Here is a 16,764-nt window from a genome sequence, read left to right on the forward strand (position 1 = left end):
TTCTTTATAGAAATGTTCCCTGACTTTCTGAGAGCAGAGACCAAGTAAATGATATCACCTAAGTGTTCATGCCAAAAACTTGGGAGAGTTCCTTCCCCCATGCCCTTCACATCTAATAATCACCAGTCTATTTCCAAAACAGACCGTCACCGACCCCTTTCCACCTCTAGCCTCACGTCTAAACCAGCATCTTCTCTCACCAGGATTACAGTAGCCAAGGCTGACTTTTCCAGTAGGCACAGCAAGTATAGAACCAGGGCCCCGCCACCCTTCAAGGGGTCCACAAAAACATTTTTGCTTGTTTGTTTATATTCTTTTGGCTGCACCCACGGCATGCAGAAGTTCCCAGGCCAGGGATTGAACCTGTGCCTCCGCAGGGACCCAAGCCTCTGTAGTTGGAATCTTAACCCACTATGCCATAGAGGGAACTCCCCTGTTTTGTTTTGTTTTTTTTTTTAATTAAAGAATGACTTCTAGACAGTAAAGTACACAACTCTTTAAATGTACAATCTAATGGATTTTCACATACATACATATACATGTAACCACCACCAACATCAAGATACTAAGTAACCCTTTTCAAAATTTTATTTCAAGTCATGACATTCCCTGGCAGGAACTCTTTCCACACTTTCCCAATCCACTTGTAATAAAATCCAAATTCCTGGGAGTTCCTGCTGTGGCACAATGGGTTAAGAAACTGACTACAGTGGCTCAGGTCACTGTGGAGGTGCCAGTTCAATCCCCAGCCCAGTGCAGTGGGTTAAAGGAACCAGGGTTGCCACAGCTCTGGCTCAGATCTGATCCCTGGCTTAGAAACTCCCATATGCTGCAGATGCAGCCATTAAAAATAAAATAAAACCAGTTACTTAAAAACAAAAAAAGCAAATATAAAAAAAAAAAAATTCCAAACTCCTTAACCTTACATGATCCCACCCCTACCTATCTCTCAAACTTCATCTTGTACCATTTTTCTCCCTCCCTCACCAAACTTTGCTGTGGCTGTGGTGTAGGACAGCAACTACAGCTCCAATCTGACCCCTAGCCTAGGAACTTCCATATGCCCTGCAGATGCACCCCTAAAAATAAAAAATAAAAAAAAAAAAACCACACACACACAAAAAATCCTGGACTCGCCAACTTGTTCCTGCCCTGGAGCATTAGGTCTAACTGAACATCCTCTACATTCTTCCAAAGCTCTTCACACAGCTGGCTATTCATAATTCAGATCTCAGTTTAAATGACACTTCCTCAGAGGCTTTCCCGGACCAGGCAATCTAAAGTTGCACAAAATCACTTTTACCAAGACCCCTTAATATTCTCCAGAGTGCTTAACACTTCTAATATTTTATGTATTCACTGCTTATTGTCTGTTTTTCCTTCACTGGACTATAAAATCCTTTGAGGCAGTTTTCCGTTGTACCCCCCAAAATGCCAGTAACAGTGCCTGACACGTGATCAGTGAAATAGTATATATGATAAAATGTAGCATTAGCTAGAGGAAGCATGGATAACACTCGGCTGTGAAACCCTAAGGGCCTGAGATTGACTGAATCGAGTCAGTAAAATGAAGGACTGAAAGAGAGAAAATCCCACGGCAGCAAGTGTTCAACATTTCTTACTTTCTTATTCCTTCTATACACGCCCAATTAAAACCGTCCTTACGTGGAACATTGGGTTTGTTTTGCTTTAACAAAAAACGATTTACAAAGACACTCAGAACCTTCCCTTTCAGGAAATCAACTGTAGCACGCCCATTCTGGGTTCCAGCCGCTTCCATTCGGTGCCAGGGAGGCGGAACCTGCAAGCGCGACCCCGCCCCCTCCCGCCCACCGCACCAGCCGGAAGTCGGCGGACCAGGAGAGCCCGCCCCGGGCCCACCCCCAGCCCCCGCGTCCGTGCGTAGCGCTTCGTAAAGCGTGAGGGGGTTCGCGACAGCCCTGGCCCCACCCCTTTGGCCACATGTCGCGCCGGTCTCCCCGTCAGACGCCGCGCCACCTCCTCGCGCTGCTTTACGAACTTAAAGCAGCGCCGCCCCGCCTCCCGTGTCCCTCCTCACCTCCCCGCCCCCTCCCTGTTTCGCGTCTCCTAGCCCGACGCGCTCGCTATACTCACGTGACTGCCTCATCCGGGTCCTTTGCGTTCTCTCTCCCTCTCCCAACATGGCGGCCTCAGGTGAGTGAGCGGCCGAGCGCGGCCAAGGACCGGGCTCCGAAGCCACTCTCTGAGCCTGATCCACGGATTCCCTAGGGTCGGGGGGTGGGCGGCACCGCCTCCCTTCGGATTTTGGGGCCGCGGCAAGCTGGCGGCTTGGCCGTGTTAGGCTATCGCCTCGGGATGTTTGGGGGAGGGGAAGGACACCTTCCCCTCCCCCCTCACACCCTTTTCACCCGGTCTGCGCGAGGTTGGAGTGGGGAGTAATGGTGGACTCTGGCTTGAGTTGGAGTGAGAAGGCGCAGAGAGATTCGCGGGAGATCTGAGGCCTTCTCATAGACGTGAAGCACTGTGCCCGCGTGGACGAAGGAAGGAGGCGGTTGGCGCGCGGACCGGTGCACACTAGGCCAGGTTTCCGAGGCGCGAGGCCGTTGCGGACGGGAGTGGGGGCAGGGGAATAAAGGGGGGGCAGTTAGAACGCGAGCGCGAGTCGGTGGAGGGGCGGAGGAGGGAGGCGGTGCGCGTGCGCGGTAGCAGAGCCCAAGGTAGTGGAGACGGGCGCGCCTTAAAAGCACGCGCGAGAGCCCAGATGGGAAGGTTTTATACGTCTGTGTTGCCTTCTTTTAGGTCCTTCCACTTTTCTATTCTTCCCCTTTTGGAGTGTGACCGGCCCTTATATTCGTCCAAGGGTAAACGTGTTAGGTTTGGAGATTGAAGCTACTAGAGTTAGGTGGGGGTGGGGAACCCAGCTTGGTGCGCCCACGTGTTGGAGGAATGGAAGCAAGGGTGGGGACCTAGATTTCTAGGCTTTTTTCTTTATTCAGTCCCCACGTTTTTACTGAGTGTAAACTATGTATGTCCCAGTCACGGTTCTAGGTACTGGAGGTACAGTGGTGAACAAGGTCAGATCCCATGACAGCTTCCACTTGGGTTGAATTTTGATAGCCTCAGTGATAGGGTTTGGCGCACTTCTTTTACAGATAACCGTATAACTAATATGGGGTTGCTTTAAAATAATATTATTGGCTGGGGTTGGTTTCATTTTTAGATTTGGGGAGAGAGAATATCACTGACATGCAAGTCTACTTGAATTTCTGATGGACTTAGCCAGTGAGCTGTGCCTACATTTTGTAGCATTAATTGGGGGGGGGGATGGCTGCTTCTCCCTGGAATGATCCTGCATTGGACAAAACATTTATTGAACAACTATCATCCCATGACATTGATTTCTCACCAGGAATTTCCCTTCTGTATGTGTCTTTGGAAAATGTTGAGGGAATTGATGTGTATTTGAACTTAATACCTTTCATTAATGTAGCACTTGACAGTTAACCTAGCACTTTTTATGTAAGTTGGCTACTTTGATGTTCTGTGAGATAATGTAGGCAGGTGTTGGTAGCTCCCATCTGAGGAAGATGAAATTATTTGTTCAAGGTGACATTGCATGTGATGGCAAAGTAAGGTCGAAATCTTGAGACTTCTGATCCCTCTTGTACTCTTCTCGGTTACCAACTGGGAAAATAACAAGGTTGGCTTCCATAAGTTAGGTGTGCCCGAGAGTTTCATCTGAAGTAAGGTACATATTTGGCCTTAATTTGCTATCTTTGGTGGCTTCATGCCATAATTTAGTGAAAAGCTTTTATTCCCTTTCTCTATAACATTTGTGGAATTCTTAGAGGTGGAAGACAATTTAACAATCTGTCCTTCATATTGCAGAGCTGAGTGAAATCTGTACTGGTTAAATGGATTTGCTTAGTGAGGCCTCCTCCTGTGCTTCCATACTTATTCTACACCCTTCAAGCCTCATTTCCTTTAATTCGGTTCCATAAATCTTTTTAGTTTGGGTAGTATGTGTAAGGGACACTATGCTAGTATCTAGGCACAAGCTTACCTCTTGAGAGTCTGCCCTTGAGGAATTAATCAAATTTCCCACTTGTAATCTTTTTCCCATGACATTAACTCTGAGTCTCCACTATTCCTAGATATGACAGTATTGAGTGTGTAAAACTAGTGTATTTTCATTATATTTCTTGACACCCAGTATTTTGTTGAAAAAAACATCTAATATTTTCTTAGTGAAAATACATGATAAAACTTCATGGGCTTCTTTTGCCATTAAATGAAACCAAAAAATTCTTTGCTGTAATACCAGTATCCAATGTGACCCATTATTGACCTTCAACAACTGGAAGCTATTGAATCTGTTCTCCTTGCCTGTAGGGGAGTGAATGTTTTTGAAGGGGGTTAAATTATTTGAGATTAGACTGCTTTGAAATTGGGAATAGTGTACCTGTGCCCACATTTCAGAATGCCATTATGTATGTGCCATCTTGTTTGATTATTTTTTATGAGGAGAGGATAGTCTGATGGTTGTTTTCATACAGTGCTGACCCCTATGGTGAAAAATAGTTTTCAGTGGTTTACCATTATATGCTATTCAAATGTTACTTATTCTCACATCCTGTTTTCTACCATATGTTTGTTATTCTGGGAGTAAGATACCCAAGTTCAGAAGGCCAGTTTTCCTTAATGAAAATTCAAGTACAAATAGGAAAGTTATCAAGGTAAAACATTGTATTTCTATGTCACTTTAAAAAAAAGTATATATACTTTTGGACAGCTTTGAGGTAGGTGGTAGGTATAGCTTGAGATATATATATATATATTATAGCTTACCACATTGTATTTGTGTCAAAACATCCTAGAATTTACTGTTTTTGTGATCCTGGGGAAGAAATTAACTAAAGGTTTTGTTTTTGTTTTTTTAATCAAGTGCTTGCTTGTAATTAAGTATGTGTATGTACATTTATAAGTGCAGACAACAAAATCAGTTTCTTAGATTTGTTAGGGATATTACTGTAGTCCTGAGAGTAGGAAAATGCCTAAAACAAGTTATTCTTAAATTTATCTCTCCAAGTAAGTGATCAAATTGAGTATGTGTGGAGAGGTAAGGAAAAGGCAATATGGCATTTTCCTCAGATTGTGTCTGTGCGAAGCTGGACAGAGAAGAAAGGTCCCATAACAACTGAACATAGGGGTCAAGGTGGTGAAGCTTATTGGTTCTTAGTCTTGATTCTCTGCTGTGCTAAACAATACCACAGTAGGACTTGAGGCCTCTCAGCATCGTGATACTGCATTGTATGAAACATCTTTTCATGCTAGGCTTTAAACAGCAGTAGATTAGTTCTAGGCACTCTGGTATTGAGTGGGTTGCATTTATACAGTATCCTTTCTTTGAGGAAACTTTATTGATCATTAATTTGTTTCCAATTGTGGAGACTTTGGCAGGATTCACTTTCCAGAAAAGAAACATCTTGCCCATTAACAGTCATTTCTCCTCCCCCACACCCATCATTAATCTTACTATTTTTTGTATTTACTTATCCTGAGCATTTCATATAAATGGAGTCATCTAATAGACTTGTTGCTAATGTTCACTTAGCATGTTTTTTAGGATTCATTTTTATTGTAGGATTAGGATGTATGGATACTCATTCTTTTTTCTTGCCAAATCCATTGTATAGACATCTGTATTTTATTTGTCTCTCCCTCTCTCTTTTTTTTTTTTTTTTTGGCAGAACCCTAGGCATGCAGAAGTTCCCTGGCCAGGGAAGGACCCCCTGGAGCCACAGCAACGACACCCCCAGGTCCTTAACCTGCTGTGCCACCTGGGAACTCCTTTATCCATTGGGCATTTGGGTTTTTTCCAGTTTTGAGCCCATGATGAATGATGCTGCTATGATCTTGTACAGGTTTGGGTTTTTTTGTTTGTTTTTCTCTCAGCCGCACCTGCAGCATATGGAAGTTCCCAGGCCAGGGGTCAAATCTGAGCCACAGCTGTAGCAATACCACCAGATCCTTAACCTACTCTGCCACAATAGGAACTCCATTATATAGGTTTTTGTGACACTTTCTGAGTGTAATAATTAGTCTGTAATTATTAAAACATTCAGAAGAGTTGATAACCCTATAAAGTAAGTGAGGAAACTCAACTTTTGACAGAGCTTCATCTGAATGTTAAGGGCTATGTGGATTCCCCTTCCTAAATAAGAAAAGCTCGTTTGGGGGTGGTTGTCTTTTTGTCTTTTCCATATACTGCTCCCACAGCATATAGATGTTTCCAGGCCAGGGGTCTAATCAGAGCTGTTGCTGCCGCCCTATGCTAGACCCACAACAACACAGGATCTGAGCTGTATCTGCAATCTACAACACAGCCCAAAGCGACAACGGATCCTTAACCCATTGAGCAAGGCAAGGGATGGAACCCGCGACCTCATGGTTCCTTGTCAGATTTGTTAAACACTGAGCCACTATGGGAACTCCAAGAACAGCTCATTGAAGAAGATGAAGAAAGTAGGGTTGCATTGAACAACAAATAAGCTTTATGGCTTAAGGTACTTTATGGTGTTTGAAGAACTAGCAGCCTGTCCATAGATTTTATCACTCTGATATCTGTCAGTTGGTGTTTTTATTACTAATGCTGTGGCATTATAATAGGGAAACATTCTGAGAAAAATTAAGGAAGCGTATTTTTACCTGCTTCAGCCTGATAATCCTGAAGGCTTTGTTTATTACAGTCACTTTTCTGCCAGTGTGCTTTATATAGGGCCAACATTTCCTTTTAAGTAATTTATTGATGTAAAAGCACCATTTAAAACTGTGTTTCTCAGTGATGGGCAGTTTTGTCTCACCCGAACATGGGGCATTTGGCAATGTCCAGAGGAGTTTTTGGCTATCTCCGTGGGGTTGGGGAGGTTTGCTACTGCGTGGAGGCTGTTAAATACAATGCGCAGGACAGGCCCCCAACCCCAACAAAGAATGCAGCCTAAAAATTTGGGCAGAGATTGAGAAACTAAGAGTTGAGCTGGTTACTTGTTGTATTTGCTTTTACATCTACCTTAACAAACCCTGCTTTTTTATTAAGAAGGCCACAATTTTATTGTCTCTTGTCTAAGGACTTGTAGACTTAACATTTTGAAAAATGCTCTTTTTAAGATCTTGGAGTTCCCCTTGTGGTCCAGTGGAATCCAGCTAGTATCCATGAGGATGCAGGTTCGATCCCTGGCCTCCCTCAGTGGGTTAGGGATCCAGCATTGCCGTGAGCTTCAGTGTAGATCGGGATCTAGCATTGCTGTAGGCCAGCATCTGCAGCTCTGATTTGACCCCTTGCCTGGGAACTTCCGTACTCGTGGATGTGGCCCTAAAAAGCCCCCGCCCCAAATCTTTTCTTTAACCTAGATGTAAATAGAAAGAGCCTCACAAACACCTAGTACTTAATGAATTACAATAATGAGGCAAGTGGGCAGTTAGAGGATTTAATAAAATTTCTGGGGTGTGATTTTTTTTTTTTTCTTTTTTAGCCCATATGGATTTGGTCTTAAATAATTGGGGTGTGTTTTACTAGGTGGTTGGTTTGACTTTAACCAATTCATATAAGACTTAAAGATAATTAAGAGTTGGATCACTTCAATCATTGTGTCAAGGGATTGATACCCCTAAAGTATTAAAAGATGCATTACTTACAAAGCATAAGGCATTGTTGAAACCTTAAACTTGAAATGGACCTAGAAGTTGCAGGAGCAAAGGGAGTGGTGGATTTAGATAACAAAGTTTCTCAGTTTGTTGCAGGATAGCAAACACTTAGGTTTATTAATTTTACTTTTTAAGTGCTTGTTCAGTTAAATATGCTACTTATATTGTGAATCGGTGCGACTGCTAGATTTAAAGAAACATAAGTTAAAGATCTTGTGAAAGAATTTTAGTCTGCCCTTTTTTTTTTTTTTTTTAACAGCTGCATCTGCAGTATATGGACGTTTCAGGGCCAGGGATTGAATCTGAGCCACAGATGAGGCAATGCTGGATCCTTTAACCCACTGCGCCAGGCTAGGGAACTGAACCTGTGCTTCCGCAGCCACCTGAGCCATTGCAGTCAGATTCTTAACCCACTGTGCCACAGCAGGAATTCCTAGCCTGTTCTTAAGGAATAGTTCTGTCTTTAATGACAGAACTCCTTCTGTCATCCAATAGTAATTTCTCAGCCGGAAGTTCTTGGAGTGGCTATTACAGAAAGGGAGATGTACAATTTGAAGACATTCTGCAAAAGTGCATTAATTTTTTTGGTCATGATATTTGATTAATTATTTTGAAATTCAGATAATGTTAAAGGAGCATGTGTGATTTGTTTGTCGAGAGTCAAGGGGTAAAAGTTGAGAGATTCTAATTTAGGAAATTGATTTAAGACAAAATCAGACCAAAGGTCGGGTTAATTCCAGATTCTTTTATATAAAACAGAATCAGATGAAAGAGCAGGCTCATTCCAGGTTCTGTTACATAAAACAGAGGGGAAAGGGGTAGTACCTCAGTCAAATTCTTATTATTACACTGGACTTGAGCTCACTATATGGACTGACCACCAGTTTTATTTTTATTTTCTCAGTCATGATACTAGGTTAAGCCCCCCCCCCCAAAAAAAGGTAAAGATTTGGAGTTCCCATCGTGGCGCAGTGGTTAACGAATCCTACTGGGAACCATGAGGTTGTGGGTTCGATCCCTGCCCTTGCTCAGTGGGTTAACTATCTGGCGTTGCCGTGAGCTGTGGTATGGGTTGCAGACGCAGCGTGGATCCCGTGTTGCTGTGGCTCTGGTGTAGGCCAGAGGCTGCAGCTCCGATTTGACCCCTAGCCTGGGAACCTCCATATGCCACAGGAGTGGCCCAAGAAATAGCAAAAAGACAAAAAAAAGTTTCTAGCTTCCCTACTAGTCCTAGACACTATTTTTTGAATTGGACAATTAAAGTAAGCCTATACACTATAATCGTTCTACTTCAGAGGTATGCTTTATGTCTTATTCAAATTAACTTATTAAAATTTCCCCTAGGCCTTTCATTATGAGTTAGGAGCAATATCAGTGCTGTAAGACTCAACCTTTGCATTGCTGCTTTCTTTTGAGGCATAAAATAGATCCAGAATATAATCTGGTTGGTCATAAATGATAGTTTTGGGAGCAGGATTAGTATTCAGTCACTTGAGAAGCATAGAAAATTCACATTCAGAATCGTCTTTTCTCTGTATAATTACAGCCCAATTCATCTGGTTTGCACATTGACACCGTAATACCTCAGGTTCATATTGTGCCCAGAAGATTCATAACATAGTAAACAGGTCTTTATTTCCTGAAAATGGTATTTTAGAAGAAAGGCAGGTACCATGTGAGACAGCAACCTCCATGCAGTTAAGCAAATGGTGTATATCAAATTACAGATTCTACGTCCTATGGAATTGAAAATTTGTTGAGAATTGGAACATGGAGGAGGCACTCTTCATTATAAAGCTATGAAACTGATCTTTGTTACAACCAAGCTGCTTGTTTTTTTCTCACCATGTCATAGCTGCTCTCAGGGGCCAGTTCTAGAACTTCAGTTTAGTCCTTTCAACTCTTCTGCAGTAGTTGCTGATTGGTGCCATCTCAGAAGTTCTGTTCTAGAAGTTCAGTTTAGTCCTTTCAACTCTTCTACATTAGCTGCTGATTGGTGCCAACTTAGAAGTTCTGAGGACTAGAAAGTTAAAGAGCTGAGGTCAGTCCACTACATGGAGCCATTCAGAGATTCCTAAAGATACCATAACCATGGAAAACATTTAAACGTGTTGGTTCTTGGGATTTTTTTCTTAGGTTTTCCCTTTAATATATCTTCATATATGGTATTACGGTAGAGAAGAAGATCTTTTTTTCTTTTCTCTTTTTTTTTCCTTTCCCTAGGGGGCAGAGAGGTCACGCTATGTATATGAGTCTTATCATTGCAACAATTTAAAATGACAGCACATTATTTGCCCTGGTGACAACCTGCCATAGAACTAAAAACAAGCTTCTTGGAGGCTGCAGCTCCTATGAGAAGAGCCCTAGACTTGTTAGCCAAAACCTTGGGTTTAATTCTTCTGCCATCTAATATCACTGTAGCTTTAGGATAGTCATTTAACCTCTCTGAAACTTGGTTTCCTTCTCTATAAATTGATAGCAATGATTTCTATCTCATGTGGTTATTTTACAAGTATCAAACAATTCTCAAAATGTCCTTTAAAAGGTTATTAGGGATTTTTTTTGTCTTTGTGTCCCAGGAGCAATGAATGTAGTAACCTGTCTTAAACACAAGTAGTTGTTAAGTTAAAAATCTCAGGGAGTTCCCTAGTGTCTCAGTAGATTGAGGATCTGGTGTTGTCACTGCTGTGGCTGGGTTCAGTCCCTGGCCTGGGAACCTCCCAAGTTCGAGGGCACAGCTCCCCCACCAAAAGCTCAAAGGATATGCAGGTGAATATAATAGGAAATAAATAACCCGTTTTACTTCCCAGAGTAAGTTTGAGAATCCTTCTAGGTCCTTTTCCATACATAAGTATAAAGTGTGTTTAAACAAGAGGGAAATCTTGTAATATATATTAGTGTGCCATAATCTAAACCTTTAATGGGCCTTTATTGTTGCTTTCTTTATAAGTATATGTAACAATAGTGCAGTGTACAACTTTGTAAATACCTAAATATTGATGAGTAATCTTTCTCTTGCCTTTTTTAAAACAGCAAAAAAGAAGAATAAGAAGGGGAAGACTATCTCCCTAACAGACTTTCTAGCTGAGGATGGAGGGACTGGTGGAGGAAGCACTTATGTCCCCAAACCAGTCAGCTGGGCTGATGAAACAGATGACCTAGAAGGAGATGGTAATTTTTTTTTTTAACTTTCCTTCATGCTTGGCGTTTTCATTACCTTCTAGACAGAATCTATTCCGTAATAATGATTTACACTTGTAATTTGGATGGAACTTACTAATGTTGTAGAACCTGAAATCTTATGTTTATGTACTTTATAGAATCTTAGGTTTAGGCTTTAAGAGTTTGTGATAAGGACTAAAGCGGTGATTCAAGAGAGCTTAGTGCTGGTTCTGACTATTGGAGTAACACACTCTTCTCAGGGTACTATCCTTTTAAGCCTCATTTTCTTCATTTGGAAAGTAAGGACTAGATTATTCATCTCGAGTCTAGAATTCTACACTATCCTCATAAAGTAATATTGCAGTGTAATCTATAAGCTGTTTATACTCAAAAGTCAAAGAGTAATTTGTTCTAGGAGCTATTAGTATGAAGTCAGGGTGCCCCCTGGTGAACAGAAATGGTCTGAGGTAAGTGAATAGGACAAGTAATTATGGTGGGGAAATAGAGACAGTCATTGGGGTATCTTTGGGGTAAGTTCTTTGCCTTTAAGGAATATCTAGGAACAGGCAGGAGCTAGAAAATCATTGGGTATAACAACTGATCGCCCATCATTTTTCTCTGAAAGCTTTCCTTGAAAACTGAAGAATACTTTTTCTTTTGTGACCTAGTTTCATAATAAGAAATTTCATCTAGATCATACCTTCCATAAGTGTTGAGGTACAACAACTTAAGGTACAAAATCATGGCAGTGCTGTAGGGACATCTGGCTGTTATTAAAGTGGGGAGAATAAGCCATGAAGGAAACTTTCTCTAGCTAGAAAGTAGGAATGTGAGAGTTGGGGTAAATACATTTGGATTGAGAGGAACCCAGGTTTGAATCCTGGCTCTGCTAGGATTACTATCCTACACTACCATCTGTGTGACCTCGGGCAAGTTTCTAAACCTCCTGGATATCTTGGTTTCCTTTTCTGTTAAGTGGGGAATAAACTTAGAGAATTATTTAAAAAGGTAACATGGGATGTAATGAAGTACCTGGCGCATGATAACATTCCATAAATAGTGAGTGATAATTCTCTCCTTTCTTTGCTACATAAGTTACTATGATTCTGTTTACAAAAGCCAGGGCCTTAAAAGACTTTCAAATACAGAGAAACAAAGAGACAGTAAATATTGAGTCTTTTTGCATTGCTACTTTGTTTTGTTTTTGTTTTTGTGTTGTTTTGTTTTTCATTTTTGGCTGCCCTGCAGCATACAGAGCTCCTGGGCCAGGGATTAGATCCCAGCCATAGTCCCAACCTAAGCCACAGCTGCAGCAACGCTGGAACCTTAACCCACTGTGCCGAGCCGGGGATGGAACCCACGACCCAGGGCTTCCAAAATGCTGCCGATCCTGTTGGCACCACAGCGGGAGCTCTCGCATTGCTACCTTGATTCTAAAATTTCAGAAGCCTTTTTTTCTATAAAGTACCCTTATTGCTAAACCCCTGCGCTTTTTATCTCCTTATTTCCTGACATAGCTTATTTACACTTAGCATACATTCTCTTACTCTACATTGGCAGTAAGGGGAGTTTCTTCTAAGTTTTCCCCCCATTGGAGTATAGTTGATTTACAATGTTCTGTCACTTTCAGGTGTACAGCAAAGTGAGCCAGTTATTTGTATAAATATATCCATTCATTTTTCCCATATAGGTTGTTACAGACTATTGATTAGATTTCCCCTGTGCTATACATTAGGTTTTCACTAATCATCTATTTTATATAGTGGTTTATAAATGTTATTCGCACCATCCCAGTTCTTCCCTCCCTCCAACAGTTTCAGCTATGGTAATGATAAGGTTGTTTTGAAATCTGTGAGTTTGTTTCTGTTTTATCTTCTCAATTTCTTTTTTTTTTTCTTTTTTTTTATTACTCAAGTGAATTTATCACATCTGTAGTTGTATAATGATCATAATAATCTGATTTCACAGGATTTCCATCCCACAGCCCAAGCAGATCCCCCCACCCCCAAACTGTCTCCTCTGGAGACCATAAGTTTTTCAATGTCTGTGAGTCAGCATCTGTTCTGCAAAGAAGTTCCGTCTGTCCTTTTTTCAGATTCCACATGTCAGTGAAAGCATTTGATGTTGGTGTCTCATTGTATGGCTGACTTCACTTAGCATGATAGTTTCTAGGTCCATCCATGTTGCTAAACATGCTGGTATTTCGTTCTTTTTGATGGCTGAGTAATATTCCATTGTGTATATGTACCACATCTTCTGGATCCACTCCTCTGTCGATGGACATTTAGGTTGTTTCCATGTCTTGGCTATTGTAAATAGTGCTGCAATGAACATTGGAGTACATGTGTCTTTGCGAGTCATGGTTTTCTCTGGATAGATGCCCAGGAGTGGGATTGCTGGATCAAATGGTAGTTCTATGTTTAGTTTTCTGAGGAATCTCCATACTGCTTTCCACAGTGGTTGCACCAATTTACAATCCCACCAACAGTATACTAGGGTTCCTTTTCCTCCACACCCTCTCCAGCACTTACTGTTTGCAGACTTTTGGATGATGGCCATTCTGGCTGGTGTAAGGTGGTACCTCAGAGTGGTTTTGATTTGCATTTCTCTAATAATGAGTGACGCTGAACATCTTTTCATGTGTTTCTCGGCCATCTGTATGTCTTCTTTGGAGAATTGTCTGTTTAGATCTTCTGCCCATTTTTTGATGGGGTTGTTTTTTTTTTTTTTTTGGTATGGAGCTGCAGAAGTTGTTTATAAATTTTGGAGGTTAATCCCTTGTCAGTCGATTCACTTGCAAAGATTTTCTCCCATTCTGTGGGTTGTCTTTTTGTGTTGTTTAGGGTTTCCTTTGCTGTGCAGAAACTTTGAAGTTTGAGTAGGTCCCATTTGTTTATTTTTCTTTTTATTGTCAGTACTCTGATAGGTGGATCTAAGAAGCTGTTGGTGTCGTTTATGTCAGAGAGTGTTTGGCCTATGTTTTCCTCTAGGAGTTAGATAGTGTCTGGTCTTATATCTAGGTCTTTAATCCATTTGGAGTTAATTTTTGTGTCTGGTGTTAGGGAGTGTTCTAATTTCATTCTTTTCCATGTGGCTGTCCAGTTTTCCCAGCACCACTTATTGAACAAGCTGTCCTTTCTCCATTGTATAGTCTTGCTTCCTTTGTCATAGATTAGTTAGCTGTAAGTGCATGGGTTTAATTCTGGGCTTTCTATCCTGTTCCACTGATCTATATGTCTGTCTTTGTGCCAGTACCATGCAGTTTTGACGACTGTTGCTTTGTAGTATAGTCTGAAGTCCAGGAGCCTGATTCTTCCAGCTCCTCTTCTGAATTTCTTATGTCCACTTTTCTCTCCTAGTTTCAACCACTTGGCATAGTAATGATGACGATGTGTATAGGGCACCTCCAATTGACCGTTCCATTCTGCCCACTGCTCCACGGGCTGCTCGGGAACCCAATATCGACCGGAGCCGTCTTCCCAAATCGCCACCCTACACTGCTTTTCTAGGGAACCTGCCCTATGATGTGACAGAAGACTCCATCAAGGAATTCTTTAGAGGATTAAATGTAAGTATAAAGGTTTTAGGCAGTTAATTAGATGTGGAGGGTAGTGTGTTGGTAGTGACTATCCCTGAATTTCTATGTTGAAAGGTTGTTTTGTTTGTTTGTTTTTTAGGGCTGTACCCATGGCATATGGAAGTTCCCAGGCTAGGGGTCAAATCAGAACTGCAGCCACTGGCCTACAGCACAGCCACAGCAACTCAGCATCTGCATCTGCGACCTACACCACAGCTCATGGCAGTGCCTGATCCTTAACCCACTGAATGAGGCCAGGGGTCAAACTCACATCCTCATGGATACTAGTCCAGTTCATTTCCACTGAGCCACAATGTGTTGAAAGGTTTTAAGGTAGTATCTGGACCTGGAAGAAACAGGTATGTGAAAATAAGGGGTGTTTAGGCCCTTTGGCTGAGAATGTTCTCATCCATCACCACCAGTTGGATAGTCTTAGCAGCAAAATTAATACTTTATTGATACAGAGAGAATCTCAAAAACATGTACCCATCTCATTAAAAACTTAAAGGTGATGTATCCCATTAAATGTCAACAGGTAGAAAGTTTCTCTAAACTCAGCCATTCTGTTAATGATGTTCAGGCTTATATCAGTACAAATTTTAGTTTTTAGGCTGCAGCCGAAGCACGTTAAAGTTCCTGGGCCAGGGATCAAACCAGCACCAAAGTAGCAGCAACGCTGGATCCTTAACCCACTGTACACAGGGCAACGTAACTTGCACCTTTTAATATTTTATATGAATTCATTTAACTGAGCAGATACCTAGTTTATATTAACAGAGTCTGTTCACATATAGTGGAATTCAGTGTTCAATAGGCTTGCTTAGAAAACTTAGGAAGGATTTTGATAACAATAATCTGGAAGTTTCCAGAAAATGAAAATGAGTATGAAGTACTCAGAAGTTCTTTTTCCAAACTTTGATTTTAAAATACTTAGTACTTCTGGAGGTCCCGCCATGGCGCAGTAGTTAAGGATCCAACAGCAGCAGCTCAGGTTGTTGCAGAGATGCAGGTTTGATCTCTGGCCCAACAGTGGGTTAAAGGATCTGGTGGCATCATGTGTTGTAGCTGGGGCTCAGAATTCAGTCCCTGGCCCAGGAACTTCCTTATGCCCAGGGTTCAGCCATAAAATAAATAAAGGGAGTTCCGTTTGAGGCACAGAGGAAAGAAATCCAACTAGTATCCACGGGGATGCGAGTTCTATCCCTGGCCTCGCTCAGTGGGTTAAGGGTCTGACGTTGCCATGAGCTGTGGTGTAGGTCAAAGATGTGGCTTGGGTCTGGCATTGCTGTGGCTGTGCTATAGCCTGGCAACTGTAGCTCTCCGATTCAGCCCGTAGCCTGAAAACTTCCATATGTCGAAAGTGCGGCCCTAAAAAGCAAAAAACAGACATTAATGAATAAATAAATGAAATACTTAGGACTTCATTCTATTGAGTTTTTCTCAAGAGTCTTTGCCAGTAAGAATACATTGAAAAGTAGCTTTCTTCTAAGAACTTGCTCAGCCCTTCACTCTTGCTGTTTAACTCCCTTCCTCGATAGATCTCGTTTCTGCAGTGGGCCATCAACTTCTGCAGCTGGCTTTTCTTATGTGATTATTTTTGACTGCCACCTATAAATCTTAATTATGTAGACCTCTAGAAGGCTGACCTGTTTTTGATTCCTCTAGTGATCTCTCTTTTGTAGAATAACCTCTGGCCTGTTCAGGTTTTTCAGCTTTATGGTCTAGAATTGGTCTATGGCTGCTACTTCTTTAAATTTTGTTCTTTTTCTCCTGTATTCATGAGTTGAGTTAAACTAGATTTTCTCATTTTCTTTTCTTTTTTTTTTTTTTTTCTTCTGCTTTTTAGGGTCCTATCTGTGGTATATGGAGGTTCCCAGGCTAGGGGTCAAATTGGAGCTGCAGCTACCGGCCTACACCACAGCCATGCACGATCCAAGCCATGTCTGCAACCTACACTGCAGCTCACAGTACCATGGGATCCTTAACCCACTGGGCCGGGCCCTGAACTCTCATCCTTATGGATACTAGTCAGGTTCTTTACTGTTCTGTTGACGGGGACACCTCAACTAGAATTTAAAAGTGACTGTAACAAAATCTATATTTGAGGAGCCCAAAATAAACTATCAGGGATACAGAAGATAATCTTGAATATATGCAAAATATTGAAGAAATGAAAAAGTAAATGAAAGGGGTAAGAATATAGACATAAAAGGTGGCAAGAAAGTAGTAAAAAGTATAATTGGTTTACTCTCGGGATTCAGCAAAGAGGGTAAGGACGGTGAGGATTCACAATCCAGTGTTTGATTCTGCCAAGCTCTTAGTATATGAAGATAGTGTTC

The 16,764-nt window shown here is 41.6% G+C and overlaps 1 long non-coding RNA gene across 4 annotated transcripts in view; it reads left to right on the top strand.

Annotated features, from left to right (window-relative positions):
• The window catches only part of EIF4B, a 32,275-nt gene continuing 17,384 nt past the window's right edge, over positions 1,874 to 16,764 (top strand). For 2 of the 4 annotated variants that reach the window (XR_002343951.1, XR_002343953.1), the window contains exons 1-3: positions 1,966 to 2,175; positions 10,720 to 10,857; positions 14,208 to 14,416. This is a non-coding gene — a long non-coding RNA (eukaryotic translation initiation factor 4B). Of the gene's footprint in view, positions 2,176 to 10,719; positions 10,858 to 14,207; positions 14,417 to 16,764 lie in introns of all 4 variants that reach the window. The other 2 variants (XR_002343952.1, XR_002343954.1) reach the window with 2 other exon arrangements.

The sequence above is a fragment of the Sus scrofa genome, chromosome 5 (genome assembly GCF_000003025.6).
Source record: "Sus scrofa isolate TJ Tabasco breed Duroc chromosome 5, Sscrofa11.1, whole genome shotgun sequence".
In the NCBI taxonomy this organism is placed as follows: Eukaryota; Metazoa; Chordata; class Mammalia; order Artiodactyla; family Suidae; genus Sus; species Sus scrofa.